At 40.7% G+C, this 11760-nt stretch overlaps 1 pseudogene; it reads right to left on the bottom strand.

Moving 5' to 3' along the window:
- Positions 1–11205: 11205 nt before the first annotated feature.
- LOC138818352 (U6 spliceosomal RNA) lies at positions 11206–11302 on the bottom strand (annotated as a pseudogene).
- Between the last annotated feature and the right edge of the window lie 458 nt (positions 11303–11760).

Raw genomic sequence — 11760 nt, 5'->3', positions numbered from 1 at the left:
CATCTTATGGTTTAGGGGGGTGTTTTTTTGTGGGGAGTATCATCAGCCTCGGGGATTTCACTCATAGGTTGGAGGTACTGTCCGAAGATCTTTTCCTCAAGGCTAGAGCTCTACCATTTTGAGGCACAGCTAAGAGTCTTGCAGACTTCCTGTCAGGGCTGAGTTTTCATTCAACCCACCAGTGTCTGATCTCATCCCCCAAGCAGCAAGGGGTGAGCCAGCAGTATCTGGTTCCATGGTGCTGGGTTGCAGCTGTTGACCTCTGGCTAAGTCATGTTAGGTGGCATCCATTGGCTTCAGACTCCCAGCTTGCTCTGTGATGAGGTATTTGAAATCCTGGCCTTCTATACTTGCAGTCAGAATATTCTAACTTGTTTTGGTGCCAGTCCTGGGGCCTAAACACAGTCCTTAAGCTTCCATGCTCAACACCAGTGCTCTACTTCTTGAATGACAGCACTACGTGCCGTTTATTCTGTGCATGTGATATTGTGGAATGGATCCCAGGGCTTCATACATACTGGGCGAGCACTCTACCACAGAGCCCCAGGAATGACAAGTGTAGAAATAGATATGTAGATTGTTACACACACACACACACACACACACACACACACACACACACACACACATATACACATACATATATAAGTATATATATATATATATATGTATGTATAAAACAAGACAGGGATGTCTGTATATTAATTAATTATATATACTATATTACTACCAATTATCAATAAATTACTCCTTCCTTTATTTAAGTATTATGGTTGAATACATAATAAAGTATTAATTGAAAATTAGTCAATATACTATAACTATTGTGTATAATTTTATAATACAATCATACACTAACTACTAATGTAATTATTACTTTGCAACATTCCATTTGTATGGGTATATATCAGAATGCATATCTTAGGATATCTCGCCATTCATAGGTGGCAGTCCTGGGATTCACACCCGGGCCTAGGTTGTTGATTTTGGCTGTGGCTTCCCTGATAGCCCACCAAACTTCAGCAGTGCAAGGTCATGTACACTTTCCAGGCCTTGTCATTTAGAACCAGAATGGTTGCAATGCAAAGAAAAAACATATAAAATGCCTTCTGGAACTTCCCAGTTTTATCCTTCTCCTTTGTTTTCAGTTTGGGGGCCAGAACTCTGGGTCTGGGTGCTGTCCCTCAACTCTTCAGCTCAAAGCTATCGTACTACCACTTGAGCCATAAGACTACTTCCAGTTTTTTCTGCTTATGTGGTGCTGAGGAATCTAACCCAGAGCCTTATATATGCAAGGCAAACACTGTTTACTGAGCCATCTTCCTAGCACTTCTACTTTCTTTTTTGATGGTCCCAAGGTTTGAACTCAGCTCCTAGAATCTCAGGATGGGCTGTGGGTCCATAGGCTGCACAGCAGCCTAGGATGATCAAAACTGAAACAGAGTTGCATGAGCTGAGTTCAAGCCCCAGGCATGGCCAAGAAAATATTAAGGCCCTGGCTTGGAATTTGCACTGTTTTTCTGGCAGGCCTGGGATATGAACTCAGGGTCTGGGTAACTCTGTGGTACTATGGGAGAGAGTAGGCTCACCATCGTTGAAGACAAGAATTTCAGCAAGAATTTCTAGGGCCCAATTTCAAGCCCCAGTACTGAAAAAAATAATATCTATATATGAGATCTATTTACGTGCATGGGTTTAAAACTTATGACATTTATTACACTTATTTTATTTTTTTAGTAATATTACATATATAGCATCTATTTCATTTATTACATCTTATCACATGGATCTATTTGCATAGGAATTATACATCATACTGAGACCCAGGACATTCACACACAAGGAAAAAATGTGTCAAAATTGACTTCTGACTCAACATATAAAATTTTGGCCATGCTGGGATTTGAACTCACAGCCCACAATGCCCAATTCATGAAAGGGTCAGTTGTAGAACAAAAGCCTTTGGCAAACTGAGCTTCCAGCCATTTCTGAAGACCTGGGAACAAGCCATAGTAGTGGCTGATAGAGAGATATAGAGATAGAGATAGAGGTATATCTCTATCTATCTATCTATCTATCTATCTATCTATCTATCTATCTATCTATCTATATTTCTACAGAGATATAGATATTTCTCTATCTACCTATCTATAGATGCATATCTCTACAGAGATATAGATAGACAGACAGATAGATAGATAGATAGATAGATATAGAGAGATAGATAGATAGATAGATAGATAGATAGAGATAGAGATATATCTATAGATATATATAGATATAGTTATATAGAGAGATATATCTATATATCTCTGTATATCTATAGATTTATATATATAGAGAGAGATACATATATAGAGATATATAGAGAGATATATAGAGAGATATAGATATTTATATATATATATCTATAGATCTATAGATATATCTAGATATATCTATAGATATATCTATAGATATATTTAGAGAGAGAGATCTATAGACTATAGATATATATCTATATATAGAAAGAGATATAGATAGAAAGAGATATAGATAGATAGATAGATAGATAGATAGATAGATAGATAGATAGATAGATAGATAGATAGATAGATATGTATATATAAGCATACAGAGAGAGGGAATGTGAGGATATTAAATTATATATATTATAACCAATTATTAGTTATTAAATTATGCCTCCATTTAATGAAGTATCATGTTTGAATACTTATAAAAGCATTAATTAAAAATTAGTCAGTATCTTTCCATTAGGGGAATCATACCATGGTGGTAGAATGGAAGATATAAATCCAATAACTTTTCTGTGGCATTCTAAAATAGAATCATGAATTTACTGCAAATTTAATTGTTACTTTTATAACATTCCATTAGCATTCACATGAATATGAATAAGTTTTTCAGGATCTCCTTCCTTTTGTGGGTGGCAGTCCTGGCTTTCGAACTCCAGGCCTGATTAATTTCTTTCGAATGCAAACCATTAGAATGACACCTTGAAGATTTCAGATTGTTAAAATTACAAAAAAGCACAAAAAGAAGAAAAGAAACGAAGGAGCCAGGGCTTCTGCCTGTAATCCTAGCTCCTCAGGAAGCTGAGATGTAGAGAATGACAATTTGAATTCAGCCGTGGCAGGAAAGCCTGAGACACTCTTATTTTTAAGAGATCACAGGAAAAAAAAAAACATGAATGGGGCTGTGACTCAAGGACAGAGTGCTACCATTGAGCAAAAGCAGGTCAGGGACAGAGCCTAGACTCATAGAACAAACCTGGAATTGCCCTCCCTGCCCCAAAAAAGGAGGCAATAACTCTATATCTCTGTATATGGATGGATGATGTATGGATGACGGGCATTCAGCAGGTTGCCCATGCCCAGTCCCCCAAACTGGCCAAGCTGGAACAAGCCCTCAGAGAGTACTAAGTCTGAGCTGGAAGCTTGAACAAAGTATTCTTCTCTGCCATTTAATAACTGAAGCCTTATGTTCTGGCTGAGGTGTCCAATTAGGATACCTAGCAGCCAGCCACTGCCTCCAAGGAGATAACAGTACCTAGACTGTAGGAGTTGTCAAAGTTTCATAGTTAGCAATATATTTGCCGAAAGGGATATGCCAATAAATCTCACCCTCATAACTCCCGTTAGAAGGGAGCCTTGGGGTGCGAATGTGGCTTAGTGATGGAGTGCTTACCTAGCATGCACTAAGCCCTGGGTTCGATTGCTCAGTAACACAGAAAGAGAAAAAGCCAAAAGTGGCACTGTGGCTTAAGTGATAGCATGTTAGCCTGTAGCAAAAGAAGCTCAGGAACATGCCCAGAACTTGAGTTCAAGCCCCTAGATTGGCAAAAAATAAGTGAGCTTGATGAGACATATTCTTCTGGGAATCAGAGGAGGGCCGAGGTTATAGGTAAGAGCTACGGTAAAGGGTAGGTGTTGGTGGTTAACCTCTGTAAGCTACTCAGTAGGCTTAGATCTGAGTATCCCAATTGCAAGCAGGAAAGTCTATATAAGACACTTTTCTCCAATTAAACACAAAAAGCCAGAAGTAGAGTTGTGGTTTAAGTACTAGAGTGCTAGCCTTGAGCACAAAAACTCAGGGATAGGATAGCATCCAGGCCATGAAATCAAACCCTAGGACTGGTGCGTGCGCGCACACACACACACACACACACACACACACACACACACACACACACACACACACACACAGAGACACACAAGATAGAGCATTTGCCAGTCAGCCTGCACAAGTTCCATCTCTAGCAACTCAATATGAAAAGAAAGTGGGAGAAGGGAAGGAAATACTTGCTCCAGGAGGTAATATAAGCAGTGCCAAAATTCCACATGAGTTCTAAGATGTGGATTCAGGACAGAGGGCCTCAGGCATAAGGTACAGCATGGGCAAAGGTCCTGAGGTGTAGAGCAGATGGTGTGGGTGGAATGAAGGTTCTGTGGCTTCAAGCATGTATGGCAGGACATTCAAGGCTGAGTCACAGGTAGGGCAGAGGGTGGAGTCCCACAATGGGGCCCAGGGTGAAGATTAGCTCGGCATTTTACCAGGGATCCCATCCATTTCCTGTGGCTGGAATCTTATTTTTAACAGCTCCTGACCCTCAGACATCCTTTGCATGTAGAAGTCAGGGCAAACGCAGGGAAGAACGCTTGCTTGACCCATTGCAACAATGAGAAATACAAGTTGTCATGTCTAAAACGAACTTTACAACTTTGGTGGGGGGGGAAGGATTGGGTGGGGTGCCGAGGGGAGGCTGGGAAGGGATGGGAAGGGGAAACAAAGGAAGAGGCTACAATGCTTGATAAGAAATGTACTCATTATCTTGCCCATGTAATTTTAACCCCTCTGTACAGTATTTTCACAATAAAAAGAAAAAAGAAAAGAAAAACTTCTAGCCCAATGCCACCAGTGGCTCAATCCCTGTAAATCTTAGCTACTCAGGAGACTGAGATAGAGATCTTGTGTGAAGCCAGCTCAGGGGAGGAAAGTTAGTGAGACTCTTCTTGCCGATGAACTACTAAAAGCCAGAAATGGAGCTGTGGCTCAAGTGGTAAAGTACTAACCTTGAGGGAAAATGTTAAGAGACCAGAGCCCAGACCCTGAGTTCAAGCACCAGTACTGGCACAGAAAAAGTAAAGAAAAGCTTTCAGGAGCTCCTAGTCCACTGTGGTGAAAGACAAGTCCTCAGAAGACTGAGATGTGAGGACCACGGTTCAAAGCCAGCCCAAGCAGGAAAGTCCGGAAGACTCTGATCTCCAAGGAACCTCCATAAAACTGGAAGTGGCTCTGTAGCTCAAGTGGTAAGCTGAAGAGCTTAGGGACAACGTCCAGGCCCAGAGTTCAAGACCCATGACCAACCCCTGGCCTGCTTGTACCTCTGTGGCTCTAGGCAGAATACTTTCCAGTGGGCCCCTAAGGGTCTCCCAATGTCTAGGTGTCCTACAAGTCTTGAGAGCAGCCTGTTTAGAGGCCATTGTCTACAGAGCAAGACATAGTACCAGAGAAGGGTGGAGCCTTGGGGCATGGAGATAATCAGAATGGCATCTGTCATGGATGTGATGTGGATCTGAGCAGTAAATTGATGTCTCAGAATACAGTTCTGAGCCAGGAGGAACAGAAGCTGCAAGATGTCATACCAGGTAATGCCCATTCATGAGGGTATCACAAGAGTGTGAATTTGTCAGGCACACCTTGGGCAAGTGTTGAGTTGGGCTCATGAAAGACTTGTAGGCTCAGGAAAGCAAAGCCAGCTGGCTGATGCTTGTAGCAGTAGCTGTCTTTGGAGTCCCAGGGCTCAGAGGCCTGCTTTCCTCACCAGTGCTCAGGGACACATGAAGGTCTGCAGTCGTGGGCCAACTACAAATGAGCATCCATAGAGCCCTTTCCTTGGTCCTGTGGCCCAGTGCACAAATGGAGGGACTGGTTCCATGGAACTTACTTCCATGGCCCAGACCCCTCAGCCAAAGAAAGATTTAGCGAGAAAAACACTTGTTATGCCTGTAGAGTTTACTGTGACAATGCCTCAGGACTGCCCCCAGTTCTAGCTCAGCTCATCATTACCACCTTCCTGTGTATGTGTGTGTGTGTGTGTGTGTGTGTGCGCGCGCGCGCGCGTGTGCGTGCGCGTGCACGCGCGCGCACGTGAACGCATAAGCACCTTGGTTCTAGGGCTTGATCTCAGGGCCTGGGCTCTGTCCCTCACATTTTTCATTCAGGGCTAGCACTCTACCACTTAAGCCACAGCTTTAATTCCAGCTTTTGGGTGGTTATTTGCAGAAGAGAGTCTCACAGACTTTTCTAGCTGGGCTGCCTCTGAATTGCAATCCTCAGATCTCAGACTCCTGATGAGCTAGGAGTATGAGAGCATGAGCTATTAGCATCTGGCCACACTTCCTTTCTTGGCTAAAACAGACTACCTCTCTCCCAGCTGAGCACCCATCTACAGCTACCCCTCCTATCCCTGGCTTCAGATGAAACATAACCTCCTCCCCTGAGGAAAAAGAAGGGGATCAGTTTTGAATTTTATGTTCTTCACAGTCAGAGGCTGGTGGAAGCCGATGTGGAGGTCAGAGATCTAGGCCAGGGCAAGTAGACAGCTGTTAGAACAGAAGAGTGTAGGAAAAGACATCCATGCAGCTGGATGTCAGTGGCTCATGCCTATAATCCTAGCTACTCAAGGCTGAAGCCTATGGATAAATCAAGATTCAAAGCTAGCCTGGGCAAACTCTTATCTCCAAAGAATCACGAAAAAGATGGGAAGCGGAGCTACTGTAGTTCAAGTAGTACAGCACCAACCTTGTGCAAACAAGCTAAAGATACCTAGGATACCACCTAGGCTCTGAGTTCAAGCCCTGGTAAACACACACACACACACACACACACACACACACACACACACACACACACACACACACACATACACAGACATCATTAGCAGGTGTCAGTGGTTCATACCAGAAATCCTAACTACTCAAGTGGTTGAGTTCTTAGGGCAGCAACTTGAAGCCAGCCCAGGCAGTAAAATATGTGAGACTCTTCTGTCTACTCAGCTACTAAAAAAGATGAAAGGTGAGCTATGGTTCAAGTGTTAGAGTGTAAGCCTTGAACAAAGGAAGCTCAGGGACAGTGCCAAGCTCTGAGTTCCAGGTCTAAGTTTTTTTAAAGACACCCTACACCCCATTCAGGCCATAAATTCTGATTTTGGTCTTCCTAGATCTCACCTCTGCTCCTGCCACTTCCACAGCACAAGTGGCCGGTGTGTGGCCAGCACTAGGTTAAGAAGTGAACTTACACAAGGGGGACATAGCCAGGTCAAGGATAATGCCCCAGAACATTGAGGCACTGGCCATTCCAGTCTCTCAACCCATAGTTCTCTGGCCCTGGAGCTCAAAGTCTGTGCCTCTGTATTCTGGACATCTGGAATTGTCTAGAGGCTCTGCTAGGGTCAGAAGATAGACTTGCCTGTGAAAAGATTTGTTGACATTTCCTAGACGTCGACCAATATTTTCAAGCCACCTTGGCCTCACCTCCCATGTAACCCCGGATCATCCTTCCTGGGTTAGCCTTCAGTCAGCTATGAAGCTCGAGTTGGTCAGAGCCACTGGCAACCATCCTTCCCCCACTCCACTGCCAGCTGGCTGGGAGTGGGACGTACAGTACAGCCAGAGGCCCAGCTGAGGAAAAGGACAGGACATCACATGACTGACCCTGTCCCCCAGAGGCAGTGGAGAACATATGCCAGCTGGCCCTGCTGACCCAGGATCCTCTGGAGGTGGACAAAGATATGGATAGCCAAATTTGGGCTCCAAAGAAAAAGTGGAATATTCAGGTCTCTGACAATTTAAGACTCATTGTAGATCCTGATAGGGGGCTAAAGGCAAGGTTGCAATGGAGAAGCGGCACCATCCGAATTTAGGAATAGGCAGACAGGCACTCATGAATTGGACAGAGAAAAATGAGGGAAAATACACACACACACACACACACACACACACACACACACACACACACACACACAGACACACACACCAATGGGTAGCCCAAGGTCTCAGCAGTCCTTGAGCACATGAATATTCCAACCCCCAAGAAGATATCAATATTGTTCTCTGAACAACTGTAGACAAAACTCAGAGCCTCTCACACATCTGGAATGGCTCCTAACACAGCAGGGCATTTCCTACTATACACACAGCTTTTTGCCAGAATTTGTTACTTTTTATTTCAGTTTTCTCAAGGCTAGCATTTTATTGCTTGTACCACAGCTCCATTTCTATCTTTTGCTGGTTACTTTCAAATCAGAATCTAATGGACTTTTTTTTCTTGGTCTGCTTTCAAACCACAATCCTCAGATTTCATCTTTCTGATTAACTAGTATTAAAGACATGAGTCATCAGTGTGGCTTCTACTTTTTCCTCTATAGTTATCTAATGCACATACTTAGATAGTAATGTAAACTTGAGAGTATAGAAGCAAGATGTACAGTGATGATACTGTCCTGTCAGAAATACAAGTTAGTAATGTAAATTTCTTCATAAGACCATAAACATACTATGATACTCTGTAAGAGAACTCACTATTGAACATATGAGCTTTAAGAGCTTTCTAATAGATCCATTATTTATTGTTACCTAACATTATTAAAATGTATGAGGCATTAGTAAAATAGAAGTCCTATGCATGAGTACATAAATTCCTTGTTTTTTTAAAGACACTTGTTTTCATCTAAAAAAGTAGGCCTGTCTATTGTCTTCATGTGATTTTGATGATTGAAGGTGCTTAGTGAGAAGGTGAAAATGTATGTGTAGTCCTAAACTATCCATTCTCATTTTTTCTTCTTGGAGAATATAATGATCAAAGCAATAGTTCAGAATCAGCAAGCAATAGTTCAGAATCATGCTTCCAGTGCAAGTGGATCACCAGTAACAAATCCTCAATACCATTTTACACAAAGTTTTGTCATAGATACAATCTGCCTGTCTTCTCTAGCTGCTTTACTAGCTTGGACCTATTTCTTTATTGTACAGGAAAAGTGAGATTCAACTGATTTCAGTCAGATCTGTTACTAGAATTACCAAGGATTTAGATTCTTGTCTGTAATTTGGTCAAAGCTATGTCTCTTTATGTAGGCTACTAAAAATGTATTTACTAATTTCAAGTAAATACATAAATTCTACTTCAATCTTTTTTTAAAAATACAATTTTGTTTGCTCTATCAATTGATTAGAGGCATGGATTTTGGGGCTAGCTATGTCATTGCACATCTGTATCTCTCTTCCTTTCTCTATTTCATGGTTCTCATAGATAATATGTTTGCTCCATAAGTATCCTAATTAATTTTCCTTTTATATTTTTGGTTGCATCATTTCACTTTTTGCTCTGCCACTTCCCAAATCATTTATATAGAAGGCATTATTTCATATTTTCTCATTCCTAGAATAAGGTGCACATGAAGATATCACTGGTCCTCATTTTCAGTCTGTACCTTTGAATACGGAGGAACATCTTTCCTCTGTTCTCCATCAATTCCCTACTCTCCAGTTAGAATAATTTAGAATAGTAAAATTAGAAAAAGATAATAAAAATCATGGTGAAAAACGATATGCAGAAAATTCACCGGATATTTCTGACCAGTTCAACCAATGTGAACTATTTGGGAAATACATGGAAACCTCATTCCCACTGGCTCTCAAAGTCTCTGGTTAGTCAATTCTTAGGAAGATGAGGAACAAGATGAAAAAGTAAGGAATAGTATCAATTGCAAGACAAAAAATGGAGAAGGATCCAAGTAAATTTCTTCATTGGTCTACCGAACATATTCAGCTTACTACAGTGTGGAGACTACTTTTCAAAAAGGCCACTCGTGAATAATAGGGGATGATGATGAGTATACCCCTCTTCATCAGGGGGCCTACAGTGGACACTTAGACATTGTCCGTGAGTTGGTGACTCAAGTGGCAAATGCAATAACTGTAGATGGCTGGACACCCCTGCACAGTGTATATATGTGGAATAATACCAGAGTGGCTTCTTTCTTACTTCATCATGATACAGATACCAATGCCAACTAAAGGCCTTTTGACCATCTTACATCTTGCTACTGAGAATTGAGATAGCAAAGATACACTGAATCTCCTTCTGTTGAACCATTATATAAAACCAGGTGTGAAGAACAACTTAGAAGAAACTGCATTTGAAATTGCCCAAAAGATAAGTCTTTATCACTACCTCTATGAAGTTGTGGGAGGCTGTACAAATTGTTCTCTTAAGTCCTAATGGTCGGGTTAAGTTTCTTAAATTTCAAAAATGCAAGTCCATCCTTGGTGTCCATACAAAATATTTCCACAATCCAAATAAGGGCAATATCTTTTTTTTTTTTTTTTGCTCGGTCATGGGGCTTGAACATTGGGCCTGGGCGTTATGCCTGTGCTCTTCAGCTCAAGGTGAGTGCTCTACCGCTGTGGCTCACTTCCAGTTTTCTAGTGGTTTATTGGAGATAAGAGTCTCATGGACTTTCTTTCCCGGGCTGGCTTTGAACCGTGAGCCTTAGATCTCAGCCTCCAGAGTAGCTAGGATTACAGGAGTGAGCCACCAGCGCCCGGCAACACCAATACTTACTGTAAAAATTCATGAATTCTGTGGAATTCTTCAAAGTGAATTGCCTGCATTGGATGTCAAAATGTATTCAAGAGTTTTTGTATACATGTATAATGATTTCTGCAGAGTTTGTGATTTTTTAATCAGAAATAATTTTAATGTATCTGTTGAAATGAGTAGTACAGAAACGAAAGTATTTCTGGTGCTTGTTTGAAAAAGAATATTTTAAAATATTCTATATTCTATGTTTGTATAATGTTCATAATTTATTTTATTCTTTCCTAGATATACTTTGACTTCTATATTATTTTATAATATAGAGGTTCATTAATGTGTCCTTTCAGATTGTATTCCATATAGAAAGTTTTAGATTCCTTTTTTGCCTAGGTCCTAATATTAACTTTCTTTGGGATAAAATGAAAATTTTGTCTAATTTCAAATGTTTTGTAAAGTTTATGCTATGTAAACGCCTTTCTGAGGTGAAGATTTAATACACTAATGCCAAACTAAATTTAATTAAAAGGAATTACGTTTGTTGTTACACTTGTTATTTTGTAATCAACTTTTTAATAACTGTTTTTCATTTCTTGCATCTGAAGAATGAAAAATATGGAATACTTCACAAATTTTCATATCATCCTTGTGCAATTGCCATATTAATCTCTGTAGTGTAATTTGGGAATACGTGCTGCTGAAGCATGTAGTATCTTCTAAATTTAAGTAGTTAATGATGCAATCTTTATACAGGCTTATATCCATGGGTGCCTACTTGGAACAAGGAATCCTTATTGTTGCTAACAATGCTATTATTTCCCTAAAATTCTGTGAATAGGGAAAAAATTATATGTTCAATTGATTGCTCACATTTGCAATTTTTTTTGTCAATGACAATTTTAAGTCTTTTTCATTTGGAATTTGATCATACTTTCAATAATTTATAGCTAGTCCAAAGGTGATGGCTTTTTCAAGTACTTGTTGATCCAACTGACTTAGGTTTGTGGAGCTAATGGATTCAAAGTAAACCTTGCTTAAGAGCTACTTCTAACATTCTGCAGCTGACATTTTCCCAAATGAGGTCTTACTGGCACAAATGTCTACCTGACCCTTTACTCTTCTCCCATGTAGGAACAGACCAATCAGAATATCTTACAATGACAG

This window comes from Dipodomys merriami, unplaced genomic scaffold (genome assembly GCF_024711535.1).
Source record: "Dipodomys merriami isolate MVZ:Mamm:240054 unplaced genomic scaffold, mDipMer1.0.p SCAF_739, whole genome shotgun sequence".
Classification (NCBI taxonomy): Eukaryota; Metazoa; Chordata; class Mammalia; order Rodentia; family Heteromyidae; genus Dipodomys; species Dipodomys merriami.
This window is presented reverse-complemented; position numbering and strand designations above follow the sequence as displayed.